Below are 14,226 nucleotides of genomic sequence, written 5' to 3' on the forward strand. Positions count from 1 at the left end.
GACAATAGAGGAGCTTGCTACTGGCTCCTGGGGAGCATTAACAATTGAGAGACGCTAGCTTTTACACTATGGACTTGGGTTCCAACAGCTCTCCACTCAGTCTTGAACTTACTGCCTTAGTGCAGTAAGAATTAGAACCTTTATCTACAAATGAGAATAATTACAGCTGTGTCAGCACTGACTAGTGATGGAGGAAGGTCATTGGCTAATAAAGGAACTGCCTTGGCCCATTTTATTGGTTAGAGGATAGGTGGGAGGAGTAAACAGAACAGAACTTTGGGAGGAAGAGGAAGTGAGCTCAGTCTCGACAGCTCTCCTCTCAGGAGCAGATGCCTGAGAGAGACGCCATGCCCCGCTCCCGGGATGAAGCTCCGACCCAGGATAGACATAGGCTAGAATCTTCCTGGTAAGCGCACCTTGGGGTGCCATACACAGATGATTAGAAATGGGCTAAATTAATATGTGAGAATTAGCCTAGAAGAGAATGGGCCAAGCAGTGTTTAAATGAATACAGTTTATGTGTTGTTATTTCGGGCATAAGCTAGCCGTGCGGGCGGCTGGGGTGCTGGGGACACAGCCCCGCCGCCATTATTACTACAGATTGGCGCTCAGACGTGTGGACAACTAAACCCATTTAAAAAACCTGAGAAGGCTTAAAAATAAGGGAGAGAGAGTTTAACACAGATTTTTGCTGTTTGTTGGTGGCCTGCTGTAGAGAGATTTCCTGATTCGGCAACAGTAGCAGAAAAAACGCTGTGTCATTTTAAAGTGCGACTTCCTGGGGCTGTGCTGCCATTGCGATCTCTGTCTGGCTCCTGCGGGAGACAGAGCTTTTGAATAGAGCATTTGGAGTAAAGTGCTACGATTTGTTTGATGGCAACTAGACTCGCTGTGTTCTCGGGTCTGCTCTGCTGGTTAGAGGCAAGCATGCGCTTTCTTCTAAGAGAAGCTTCCTGACTCAGCTTTAGCTGCAAAGCCTGCAGCTCATTAAGAGGTCCTGCCACGAAACACTTAAACGGTGTTGACAAAAAGCTGAATGCATGCTTTTCAGTTTTCAGCCGTAGCAGGAAAAAAGCTGCACCGTTTAAAAATGCCAGCTTTCTGGGCTGTCCTGCCAGGGCAAACTCTGACTCTTTTACGCAGGCGGTTCGTGCGGTTTGCAAGCAAAGGCTGCTGAAGCTCACTTGCTGGCAGGAACCTTGAAATGCCATAGAGTTGTTGCAGTAAACATGGCTACAGCCAGTACCTCAGCCATGAGGCTGGAAAGCTAAGGAATGGACTGGATCTAGCTGGCAAAGTCACGCCTTTAATCCTACCCATATTGCTCAGTAATTTAAAGGCTCGTGTGGTCAGAAAAAGAGAGATACAGTAAAGAGAGATTCAAAGACAAAGAAAATTTCTAAATGGTTTGAAGTGTGTTAAAAACATATGCAGACTAAAAGTTGAAGTTCTTAAAGTAAAAAACAAAAAAAGGAAGAGAGTTGTTGTGTGTGGTAGCACATGCCTTTAATCCCAGTGCCTAGAAGGCAGAGGCAAACAGATCTCTGTGAGTTCAAGGTGTAGTAGTGTACACCTTTAATCCCGAATGCCTGGGAGGCAGAGACAGGCGGATCTCTGAGAGTTCAAAGACAGCCTGTTCTACAGAGTTACTTCAGGTCAAAGATACAGAGAACCTGTCTCAAAAAGCAAAGAGTTAAAAGTAAAAATAAACAAAATAGAGGTTAAAACAAAGCTGCACAAAGATGGAAAATACACAGAGAATTTTGATACTGTATGCTTTATGCTCTCTTTAAATTATTTAAATGCTGAGGAAGGAGCAACAGATGCTAAAAGATATTTATTTATAAATGCTGCTGAACTAATCCAACATAGATATTTTGATGCCTTGACTTCAAAATTTGGATCTAAGGACATGATGCTTTGGAAAGGAGTTTCTTATTTTGTTTTCACAGAGGATGAGATGCTGTTCATTTCTTCTATTCCGATGCGGTATCATGGACCATGCCCTCCTGAAGGGTTGCAGTGAACATCTTCAGAAAATTGCTTCGCTCAACTGCCAACTGAGATGAAACTAGCACACAGGTTATACCGTGAAAGACCTAATTAACGACGCCCCCATTCAGCAGGAAGCAGTTTGGAGAGGAAAAACTGCGCCCATGTTCCCAAATATGGTTTATAAATGTTCTTTTACATTTAAAGGGGGATATGATATAGGTATGAATAATTTGCATTAGTATAGATTTTGCTTTATTGATAGAGATTTACGGTCAATTTTGTTATATGTATATGTATTTCTGATATTGATTAAGGTATTGTGATTGTGTAGTTCATTATTAAAATGTAATGTTTAATTAGGAAATATAGGTTGTTAATGGATAATCATAAATAATAGTCAAGTTTGTAGTCATGTTAGTTAATATTTTCTAGATGTGCGTAGATATATTTTAGATAGGCATTTTTCATATTTTTCAAAGATTATCGAATATGGCATTTTAAATGTTTTAATAACTTAGGATTTTTCATGACAATGAGACACTCTGCTCCTGGCAGCACCAATCTACTTCAAGAGGAAGATGGGCATCGAAGAGGCACCTTATGGAGTTTGATAGCCATTTGGGCAAGAAACTGCTCTTGCCTGGACTATTGCATAAACTGGACACAGAGAACCCACAGAGAGAGGACTACTGAACTTGCCTAAGGTGAGATGATCTTTTGGGGTTCCTGATTCATGAAAGAGTCTGCGAGACATTCTGCAGGACACAACAGATAGTGACTGAACTGACTTTGAATTTTCCTGCTTTATGGAAATGTCTGCTGGATACCATGGGCCTGAAGGCTGAAGATGGATGCCCCAACGGTACAGAGGAACTTTGAGTGACTGTCTAGGCAGCGAGATGTCTCTGTCATTTCTTGAGTTTAAAAGTTGCTTTTTTTCTTGTTTGCTTGGGTCATACTGTATCTTTCTGGAGTCTTTGATGGAGTTAAGAATAGTTAGTTATAGTTTTCCTTAGTTATGATAAAGATTATTGTAACTTTTACTTGATAACTGTTTTGTTATATGTAATTTTGCTATGTTAAAGTTAAAGCCTTTTTTTTTTTTGTTTAAACCGAAAAAGGGGAAATGATGGAGGAAGGTCATTGGCTAATAAAGGAACTGCCTTGGCCCATTTTATTGGTTAGAGAATAGGTGGGAGGAGTAAACAGAACAGAACTTTGGGAGGAAGAGGAAGTGAGCTCAGTCTCGACAGCTCTCCTCTCGGGAGCAGACGCCTGAGAGAGATGCCATGCCCCGCTCCCGGGATGAAGCTCCGACCCAGGATGGACATAGGCTAGAATCTTCCCGGTAAGCGCACCTTGGGGTGCCATACACAGATGATTAGAAATGGGCTAAATTAATATGTGAGAATTAGCCTAGAAGAGAATGGGCCAAGCAGTGTTTAAATGAATACAGTTTGTGTGTTGTTATTTCGGGCATAAGCTAGCCGTGCAGGCGGCTGGGGTGCTGGGGACGCAGCCCCGCCACCCTTATTACTACAGACTAGACAGTTACATGAAAGATGATACTCTTTGTGCTTATTGGCCAGTTATGAGCTTTTTGTTTTTTATTTTTGTAGTAGTGGAGGAGGGAGTTTTGAAGGGAAGTGGCCTTAAGTGCTGAAGGAGAAAAATGCAAGAATGTTTCTTTTTAGGCCCATAGAGTCCTCATTTTGGAGGAACAAATAACAAATCAGCCATTTCTCTTTTCTCTGGTAGGTACAAGATTAGTGAAAAAGCCTTAAGAATCTGAAAGACTTGAGTAAATTTTACTGGGTGATTTCTCAAACCACAGTCCACAGACCAATGGTCTAGGAATTTCATTTTGAAGTTGCCTCTTCCAACTCTGTCATTTTGCCAAATACATTGTAAAAACTTAGGATATTTGAAAATTCATAATGGCCATTAGGACAAAGATTCTCAGCAGGCTTATACAAAGACAAGGTGAGCAAGTGTCAATCAAATGCATTTGAATATGGATGCTATTCCAGGTTCTTTCGACTGTTACTTTGCTACTGTTTCTAGAAAGGGGCACAGAATGACAGCCTGAAAGATAGAGCTAGCTGTGTGCGATACTCTGGTGGCCCTCAAGAACAGACTGGTGTGTACCAGATTCACATTGTGGTCAGAGCTACATTTGCATGCATGGTGTCTAGTTTATCAAAGAATTGTTTTAACAATTAAAGTGGTAGCCAGCTCTGAAAACCATTAATCCCAGACTTGGAGACGAGAAATCTTACTGATACAACGAGGCTAACAGAGCAGTAGAAAATACGTTGTCATGGTATCAGGACCTTGAAGTAGATTTTAAGTGTTTTTCTTTTTTTCAATGAGCTGAATTTTCTTCCTGAGAATGTATATGAAAGTGTAACTTGCTCAACTCTCTTTCCTTTCAAATTCCACCAAGCTTGTGGAAAGGAATGGTGTTGAACTGACAGAGAATACAGGATAGACATTAGAAAAGAGTGGAGGAGAGAGGAAGAAAGAGAAGGGGATGGTGGTACTGTGGTCTTGGTTAGTATGCATTGTATAGATTAAAACATGATCCTCACAATAAACCATTACCATGTTTATATACATAAAATTCCTATTCTATAAACCTCATCTGTATAATTATCTATCTATCTATTCATTCATCCATCTATCACCTATCTATCTACCCACCTACCTACATATCCTGTTTTTTTTTTGGAGTAAGAAATTCCTTAAAATTGGTAATATTTTTAATTTTCTTTTACATAATTCTGACCAAAATAACACTAGCCTAAAATCTGCTTCTTTCTAGGTTTTTACAAACTGTTCAGCATGGCATTCATCACTGTTACTGCCTCATGAGACTTATAGTGCTCAACTTTATTTGAGGTCATCTGTTGAAATAGGAGCGGCAGGGCTGCGTCCCCGGCACCCGGCCACCCCCACGGCTAGCTTTACCCGAAATAATTACATGGAAACTGTATTCTTTTAAACACTGCTTGGTCCTTTAGCTCTAGCCCTTACTGGCTAATTCTGATATCCCGATCAACCCATCTCTAATAATCTGTGGGCACCGGTCTTACCAGGAAGATTCTAGCCTACGTCCATTCTGGGTCGGAGCTTCATCGCATGCGTCTGCCTGGGAGCGGGGCATGGCGTCTCTCTGCTCCAGAGAGCAGAGCTGTCGAGTCTGAGCTCACTTCCTCTTCCTCCCAGCATTCTGTTCTGTTTACTCCTCCCACCTATGTTTTAACCTATGAGGGCCAGCCAAGCGGTTTCTTTATTTCTTAACCAATGAAATCAACAGATTGGTATGACACTCCCACATCAGTCATCTACTTCATTCACGATAGTGTATCCTTAGACTCTCTTCTCTCTGTATCTGTGTGTGTGTGTGTGTGTGTGTGTGTGTGTGTGTGTGTCCAGAGTCTCATCTCATCTCATGCTACATGCTACATAAGTGTTCAATCATGGTGATAAAATGCCAGATCTATACTGCTTTTTTTTTATAGTATTTCTTAGTTTCTTCCTTTGGAAACTCAAAACATTCTAGATTTCTGCTCTTTGTAAAAGAGGGAAATCTGAGGATTGTGTTACCTTTTATTAATATCAAATTTGTACACAATGATTCTAAGATAGAATGAGGAATCTGGATTGTGTCACCAGCTTCTCCTCTGTTCTCCCAGGGGACCAACTCTCTGCTGCTGTGTTCCTAGCTTGGTTCCCAAATCATGATGGGGAAGCTCCAAGCAGTGGTTCTCCCAGTTCCTATACAGTCCAAGAGAGTACAACCCATTGCCCCAGTTCTTATTGGTTCACATATCCCCAGAGAAGACCATGCCCTTTGGGCCAAGTCACCCCAATAAAATTGACTATGGGATCAAATTCCCACAACACGTTGTGGAACAAATACTACTACTATTCTCAAATACTTCTCCGTATATGAACTAGATCCATAACAAACTCTTACTGGATCTATGGGAAATTAAGAAAACTAAGATCAGTGTGATGAGGATTAATGGACTTTACATGATAAAAATGAAGGTATTTAACCTGTGACTCTAAACTTTGAAAAAAATCATTTTTAGATTAAAATGTTTTGCAAGATTTTACTTCATTTCCCCACCTAGTATTTTACAAGTAAGAGAAATCTCCGCATTCTAGATAAGGTGATGATGTAGAAACTCTAACTGGCAGAGCTATGAGTAAATGTTTCTGGGAATTCGGTTTTGTGGATGGAGAATTTTCTCCCTTGATGCTAGCTGCCTGCTAGTTTTCAATTGTTTGCCCAGACAGAAGAAAAGTGGAAGAGGGAATCCCTCTTCAGCCCTGGCTAATCGGTGGCTAATTCCTCTCCAGGTGTTTCTGAGTGGCTGTCTTAAAGACACCATTGGTGCTGGTGGAGTAGGGTGAATTGGGTTGTTACAAGGCTTGCACCACTACTGCCCAGTTTCTATGGCCAACTAGTGTGGCTACTGGGATTAAAGCTGTATGTCACCACTACCTGGTCTGTAAGGCTGACCAGTGGGGATGTTTTACTCTCTGGTCTTGAGGCAAGCTTTATTTATTAAAATACAAATATAGTATCCCTACAGGTTTGAATAAGAAAGCCTTCATAGACTCGTGCATTTGAATATCACGCACACATATATATTTACATATACCACATATATCTTAGCTGTTGTCAAAAATGTTTATGTTTTGTTTTGTTTTAACTCAAGATAAAAACTACAAAACTGTATAAACTTCATGGTCATTGTCATACTTAAATTATGTACACAGAGCATCAGAACATAATACGTTTTTTTGCGAAATGGTGACTGTTGGTAATAACACAGAAAGCAGTAATTGAATTGTGTTCCAGCTGCCTGGTACTTTGTAAGAAGTAAGGAGTTAACACAGGATGCTAGTGAAATAAGGGACATGAGCGCAGCATCCAAAGGCTTGATGGGGTGCAATGTGAGCTGTAAAAGTGTCTGTCTTGGTGACAGTGTCCTTTGCTTTACAGAAGCTTCTCAGTTTTAGTAGGTCCCATTTATTCAATGTTGCCCTTAAAGTCTGTGCTGTTGCGGTTACACATAGGAAGCGATCTCCTGTGCCCATCTCCTGTAGGGTACTTCCCACTTTCTCTTCTATCAGGATCAATGTGTTCTGACTGATAGTGAGGTCTTTAATCCATTTGGACTTGAGTTTTGTGCATGGTGATAGATATGGGTCTATTTTCATTCTTCTACAGGTTGACCTCCAGTTATGCCAGCACCATTTGTTAAAGATGCTTTCTTTCTTCCATTGTATACTTTTGGCTCCTTTATCAAAAATGAGGTGTTCATAGGTTTGTGGGTTAAAATTCGGGTCTACTTAAACTGAGAAGCTTCTGTAAAGCAAAGGACACTGTCACTAAGACAAAAAGGCAACCTACTGACTGGGAGAAGATCTTCACCAACCCCGCAACAGACAAAGGTCTGATCTCCAAAATATATAGAGAACTCAGGAAACTAGACTTTAAAATGCTAATTAACCCAATTAAAAAATGGGGCACTGAACTGAACAGAGAATTCTCAGCAGAGGAAGTTCAAATGGCCAAAAGACACTTAAGGTCATGCTCAACCTCCTTAGCAATCAGGGAAATGCAAATCAAAACAACTTTGAGATATCATCTTACACCTGTCAGAATGGCTAAAATAAAAAACTCCAATGATAGCCTTTGCTGGAGAGGCTGTGGAGGAAGGGGAACCCTCATCCATTGCTGGTGGGAATGCAATCTTGTGCAACCACTTTGGAAATCGGTATTTCGGTTTCTCAGGAAATTCGGGATCAACTTACCCCTGGACCCAGCAATACCACTCCTGGGAATATACCCAAGAGATGCCCTATCATATGACAAGAGCATTTGTTCAACTATGTTCATAGCAGTATTATTTGTAATAGCCAGAACCTGGAAACAACCTAGATGCCCTTCAATGGAAGAATGGATGAAGAAAGTGTGGAATATATACACATTAGAGTACTATGCTGCGGTAAAAAACAATGACTTCTCAAATTTTGCATGCAAATGGATGGAAATAGAAAACACTATCCTGAGTGAGGTAACCCAGACCCAAAAAGATGAATATGGGATGTACTCACTCATAATTGGTTTCTAGCCATAAACAAGGGTCACGGAGTCTACAATTGGTGACCCCAAAGAAGCTAAGTAAGAAGGTGAACCAAAGGAAAAGCATATAGTTGTCCTCTTGGCTATGGGAAGTAGACAAAATTGCCGGGGAGAAAATTGAGATCTTGGGGGTGGGATGGGATGGGGGTAAGGGGAGATGGGGAGAGAAAAGGGAGAAGGGGAGAATGGGGGGAACTTGGGGAAAAAGGAGGATTAGGATAAAGGAAGGTTGGATAGGGGAGCACGGAACACAATTCTTAGTTAAGGGAGCCACCTTAGGGTTGGCAAGAGACTTGAACCTAGAGTGGCTCCCAGATGCCCAAGCCGAGGTCCCCAGTTAGTTCCTTGGGCAGCTGAGGATAGGGAACCTGAAATGACCCTATCCTAGAGCAATACTGACGAATATCTTGCATATCATCATAGAACCTTCATCTGGTGATGGATGGAGACAGAGACAGAGACCCACACTGGAGCACTGGACTGAGCTCCCAAGGTCCCAATGAGGAGCAGAAGGAGGGAGAACATGAGCAAAGAAGTCGGGACCACGAGGGGAGCACCCACCCACTGAGACAGTGGAGCTGATCTATTGGGAGCTCACCAAGGCCAGCTGGACTGTGACTGAAAAAGCATGGGATAAAACTGGACTCTCTGAACATGGCGAACAATGAGGGCTGATGAGAAGCCAAGGACAATGGCACGGGGTTTTGAACCTACGTAATGTGCTGGCTTTGTGGGAGCCTAGCCAGTTTGGATATTCACCTTCCTAGAAATGGACGGAGTGGGGAGGACCTAGGACTTACCACAGGGCAGGGAACCCTGACTGCTCTTGGGCTGGAGAGGGAGGGGGAGAGGAGTGGGGGGAGGGGGAGAAGGGTGGGAGGAGGGGGAAAAGGGTGGGAGGAGGGGGAGGGAAATGGGAGGCTGGGAGAAGGAGGAAATTTGTTTTTTTTTTCTTTTCTCAATAAAATAAAAGTTAAAAAAAAAAGTGTCTGTCTTCCAAGGTGGTAAGGACCTCCTTGCTCAGTCTGTATTACTTGGGGGACAAACACACACAGACTTGAAGATATAGGGTTCTAGTCTGTTGGCTACAAAGTAAGCTAAACTTTCCCAGTCTTGCTTGGCAGTACATGGACAGGAGAAAAATGAGGCCCATGCAACTGAGACCCCATGACAGGAGTGTTCTGGGATGAGAAACTGAGTTTGACTTGGAAGGGAACCCCTCCACCCTGCTTTCTGGCTCAAGTTGAGAGGTGGAATCAGTTTTGATTACCTTGGCCCAAATCCCCTCTTCACATGAGTCCAGGTACTGAAAGGTTAGGATGCTTCTGCAGCTGTTGGCATGTTCTGGACCATGAGATTTGAACTGACTCCAAGGTGGAAAGCAGCTGCCCTGTGGAGTGTACAGACCCGAAGAGGAAATAGCTGTGTAAGGAAATGAAGTAATAGCTCTGCAGTGTAACATTTCCTCCTGATTGGGGAATCTCAGAGATTAGACATTTCCTAATTCAATGAATATTTAGAAGCTGGCGACATTTAGGAGTGTGTTATGCTTTCTTAATATTTATGTGCATCCATTTTCAGTATAGACAAGGCATGGGGGAACTGTAACTTTTCCAGAAGATGATTCATCTCTCTTGGGCTTTACCTTGCATGTGTTGTCAAGGAGATGTGAGGAACACACTGAGGTTAATTGTCCTAAGTTTTCTATGTGCGTGTGTGTGTGTGTGTGTGTTTTTACATTTATACATGTTCCCTGTGTTTGTAGCCTTGGTAACAGTTATTGAATACATAACCAGCTGCACTGATCTTTCTTTATGAATACAAAGATTCCATTGCATACCTCATCAGTTAAAAAAAAAAAACAATTGTTCCTTCAGTAGGTTTTTTTTTATAATTTTTTTTTATTAAGAAAAGAAGAAAAAAAAACATAGACCAAAAAACAAGTTTCCACCTCCTCCCAGCCTCCCATTTCCCTCCCCCTCCTCCCACCCTTCTCCCCCTCCTCCCACCCTTCCCCCCCTCCCCCCACTCCTCTCCCCCTCCCTCTCCAGTCCACAGAGCAGTCCGGGTTCCCTGCCCTGTGGTAAGTCCTAGGTCCTCCCCCCTCCGTCCATATCTAGGAAGGTGAACATCCAAACTGGCTAGGCTTCCACAAAGCCAGCACATTAAGTAGGATCAAAACCCCGTGCCATTGTCCTTGGCGTCTCATCAGCCCTCATTGTTCGCCATGTTCAGAGAGTCCGGTTTTATCCCATGCTTTTTCGGTCACAGTCCAGCTGGCCTTGGTGAGCTCCCAGTAGATCAGCTCCACTGTCTCAGTGGGTGGGTGCACGCCTCGTGGTCCCGACTTCTTTGCTCATGAGCAAAGTAGGTTTTTTTTTTTACATGATCAGAACTACAGAACTAAAGATGACACTGAATCCATGTAGCGGTTTACTGTCAATTCAAACAAGATTCAGAATGTTCCATTACCCCAGAGATATTACTGTTATCCTCTTATTGTCACCCATCTCTCTCCTCCACTCTATTTGACTTTTCACAACAACTAACTGGCTTTGATCTTGCCATTTTCCATTGCCTATAGAATCATATCTTAGAGAATCTTTAGAGAGCTTCTATTCACTCCACACAACCACATAACAGTCTAACTAAATTGCTTGAATTGGTAGCACAGTACCTTTCTGTTGCTGAGAAATATTTGATATTATTGTTATACTGTGATTGGTTTAAGCATTTGTCTCTTGAATTTTGATTGTTTTAATTATGGAAATCACAAATAACCCTTCTTGGAGAATTCATGTACAAAATGCATGTGCATGTCAGTTATCTGGGATAAATGTCCAAGATTGTAGTTGCTTGACTGTTAGGTACATGTACTTTCCCTTAAGAAAACATGATCATTAATAATGTGATTCAATTTATAAATGCACACACACACACACACACACACACACACACGTAAGTATCAAAGTGTGATTGAGAATTCCAGTCAGGATCTGTTATAGATTCTAATTGTCCACATACTTAACAATATTTGTTCTCCCAGTTCTAGTATGTATGCAGGGATAGCACAATTATACTCCTGTGTGTGTGTGTGTGTGTATGTGTGTGTGTGTGTGTGTGTGTAACATGTATAAGCATGTGCATATGTGTATGCATGTTCAGAGAATAATTTCTGGGAAGCAGCTCTTTCCTTGCACCCTGAGATTCAGAGATCACACTCAGACTGTTAGGTTTTCAGAGACTTTACTTGCTAAGCCTTTAAGCTGGCTCTCTGTGACAGTCTTAGTATATGTTTCCGCCAGCTGGATTGCCACATGTAAACAGCCTTATTGAGATAAAACCCAATACAAACCCACCTTTAAAACAGGACTAATTGGCTGGCTATATAGTGTAGTCAAATTAGTAACACATCAGAATATTTTCATTCCTTCAAAAAGACCCCAAAGAAAATTATCCTACACCAACCCTAGTGAGCTCATTCACCATTCTAAATATGCATCTATTATGGACTTTAAATATAAAGTTTATATGTATCACTCAAACTATGGTCCTTTGGGACTAGCTTCTGTATAGCATTCTCAAGGCTCATCTCTGTCACAGAAACTATGAATCCTGGATCTCTTCTTATTATCAGATAGTATTCTAACTCATGGACATAAAACATCCGGTTTATCCATCAGACAGTTGACCGATAGTGAAGGGTTTCCATTTTTAGGTTCTGATGACGGATGGTGTTTCCATCATATTTGAAGAAGTGAATATGCATTTTTGTGTCAATGTGGTTTTCAGTCCCTCTGGATCTAGACCTTCAGATGGTATTGCTAGGCCTTAGGATAACTTTATTTGATGCACTGCTAGGTTAGTTTCTGAAATGACTGCACCTTTTACATTCTCACCAACTATGTGTTTTTGTGCCTGTTCTTCATGTCTTGTTAACAGCTGTCTTTCTTCCAGATTAGTGACCTCCTGAAGAGTGTGAGTTGGTGTCATTGTGATTCCTATTCTGGTTTCATCCTGTCTAATAATACGATCATCTTTTCATGTCATTTTGGTCATGTATACTCTTCATAGGCTATTTGCATTTTATATAGGTCATTTGTATATTTTCTTTTAGTAAACTATTGAGATCATTTGTCATTTTTTTCCAATGGGATTGTTCACTTTTATTTTTGTGTTAAGAGTTCTTCATGTTGACTCTGGAGAGATGTTTCAGTGATGAGTAGCATATGTATCACTGTTACAGCAGCCTGAGTTTTATTCCCTGAACTCATGTTGAGTCAGTATTGCCTATAAATCCTTCTACAAAGAGATCTGACCGCTGTGGGCACCTTCACTCACATGCACATACCTGACACACACAATATACACATGGAATTTAAAACAATCAAAGTAAATCTTTAAAGATATAGTTCCTCAAGTATGTTAACATACTTTTTTTGAGAAGGGACAGACATGGAGGAAGAAGAAGGAAAGAGATTGGTAAAATTATATTTTAAATTTAAAATATTTTTTAAAATCAAGTAAAAAATAAAAAACAAATAAACAAGAGCAACTGCTGAGCTTTTAAATTGTTTAATTTTGTTATATCTGAAAACAGTTTTTATCATTTCCTTGAAATAATTACAAGTTTAAGCAGTGATTAAAATGTCAGTGTTAATTTTGGTCTTATAGTTCATTAATACTATAATAATTGCCTCGAAATAAATCTGAAAACAGTAGAAAGTGTTTAAAAACTCCACCATGAAATTGAACAGGAGGTTAAACATAAAAATCTTAGTTTTGGAAGAGGGTTGTAAGGCAGGTTGAAGAGTCGGTGCTCAGTGTGTTTGGCCTTCTTTCCTGAAACTTCCATGGCCTAATTCTCTGGATCTTTTTGGAATGGCATGGCCTCTGAGAACAAAAACACATGAACCCAACTTATAATTTGAAAAGCCTTAATTTTAAGAGCAGAGAAGTGGTCCCACAGACTGGGGTTGGGTACACCAGAAAGTGTTTACACCACTTCATGCTGTGTGTGCTGCGTGTGTGTATCCCAACAAACTTCAGTGAAGTTTACTTATTTTTAAAGTTATGTTAAATTCAAGTACATTTAAATTATTTATGTATAATTTTACTTGTGGATATTTTGAATTATAATCTATTATAGGACTATTTCTCTAAAAGTAACCCTGATTTCCCCCTCTATCTGTGTACTTACCAGAAGAGATAGCCACAATGATGTAATCAAGATTGTGTGGTTTTGAGGGAAATTTTCATTTATTTTTATATTTCACTGCTGTTCTGGAATTTGTTGTCTGCCTTCTTTGATATTCTCCCTTCACCTTCCTCTTTACTATTCACAATATTTTATTTTTTAAAAAATGTGTATTTATATTTTAGTTATGTGTGTCCGAGAGGTTTTCCTGAATGTACGTTTGCACCACAGGTGTGCCTAGTGTTTGTGGAGGTTCCAGAAGAGGCCATCAGCTCCTCTGGAACTGAAGTTATAGATGGTCGTGAGTTGCTCTGTGGGTGCTGAGAATTGAATCAGGGTCCTCTGGAAGAGCAGCCAGTTCTCTTAACTAAGCCATCTCTCCAGACCCACTTTATTTTTATTAGATCTGAACTATTTATTTTAAGAATTTTCTAAGCCCCATATCGAGGGGGAGTAGTGGACAATGTCCACTTCCGTCCTCCTATAATTAACGACTGTAGTACAGTGGGGGAACCAGGAAGCAGATGCAGGCGCCACTTCATTCACGTTTTGCCAGCCTCCAAACTCACTCACCTCTGGCAGGCTCCCATTCTCCCTAACTCTTCCATCAGCGCTGTGGGGAGGAATAGTGGAAGCATCCTGAACTAGCTTTCCGGGCATAAATGCCTACCATGGATTTCTCATCTGGTACCGAACAGGCAGTAACCACACCCTTCTCCAACTTTCTCCCCAAACCATCACCTTGAGATGTGCTGGAGCTGGTTCGTCCTGGCTCCAGTAACAGTGGGATTTAACCACGATAATTAACCACAATAATCTAAGTCTGGGCAGGTCACCCAAAAGAAGCTCTTTACTTCCAACCATTATC

Source organism: Microtus oregoni, unplaced genomic scaffold (genome assembly GCF_018167655.1).
Source record: "Microtus oregoni isolate MIOR12 unplaced genomic scaffold, Mior012 000088F_ref0000325, whole genome shotgun sequence".
Taxonomy (NCBI): domain Eukaryota; kingdom Metazoa; phylum Chordata; class Mammalia; order Rodentia; family Cricetidae; genus Microtus; species Microtus oregoni.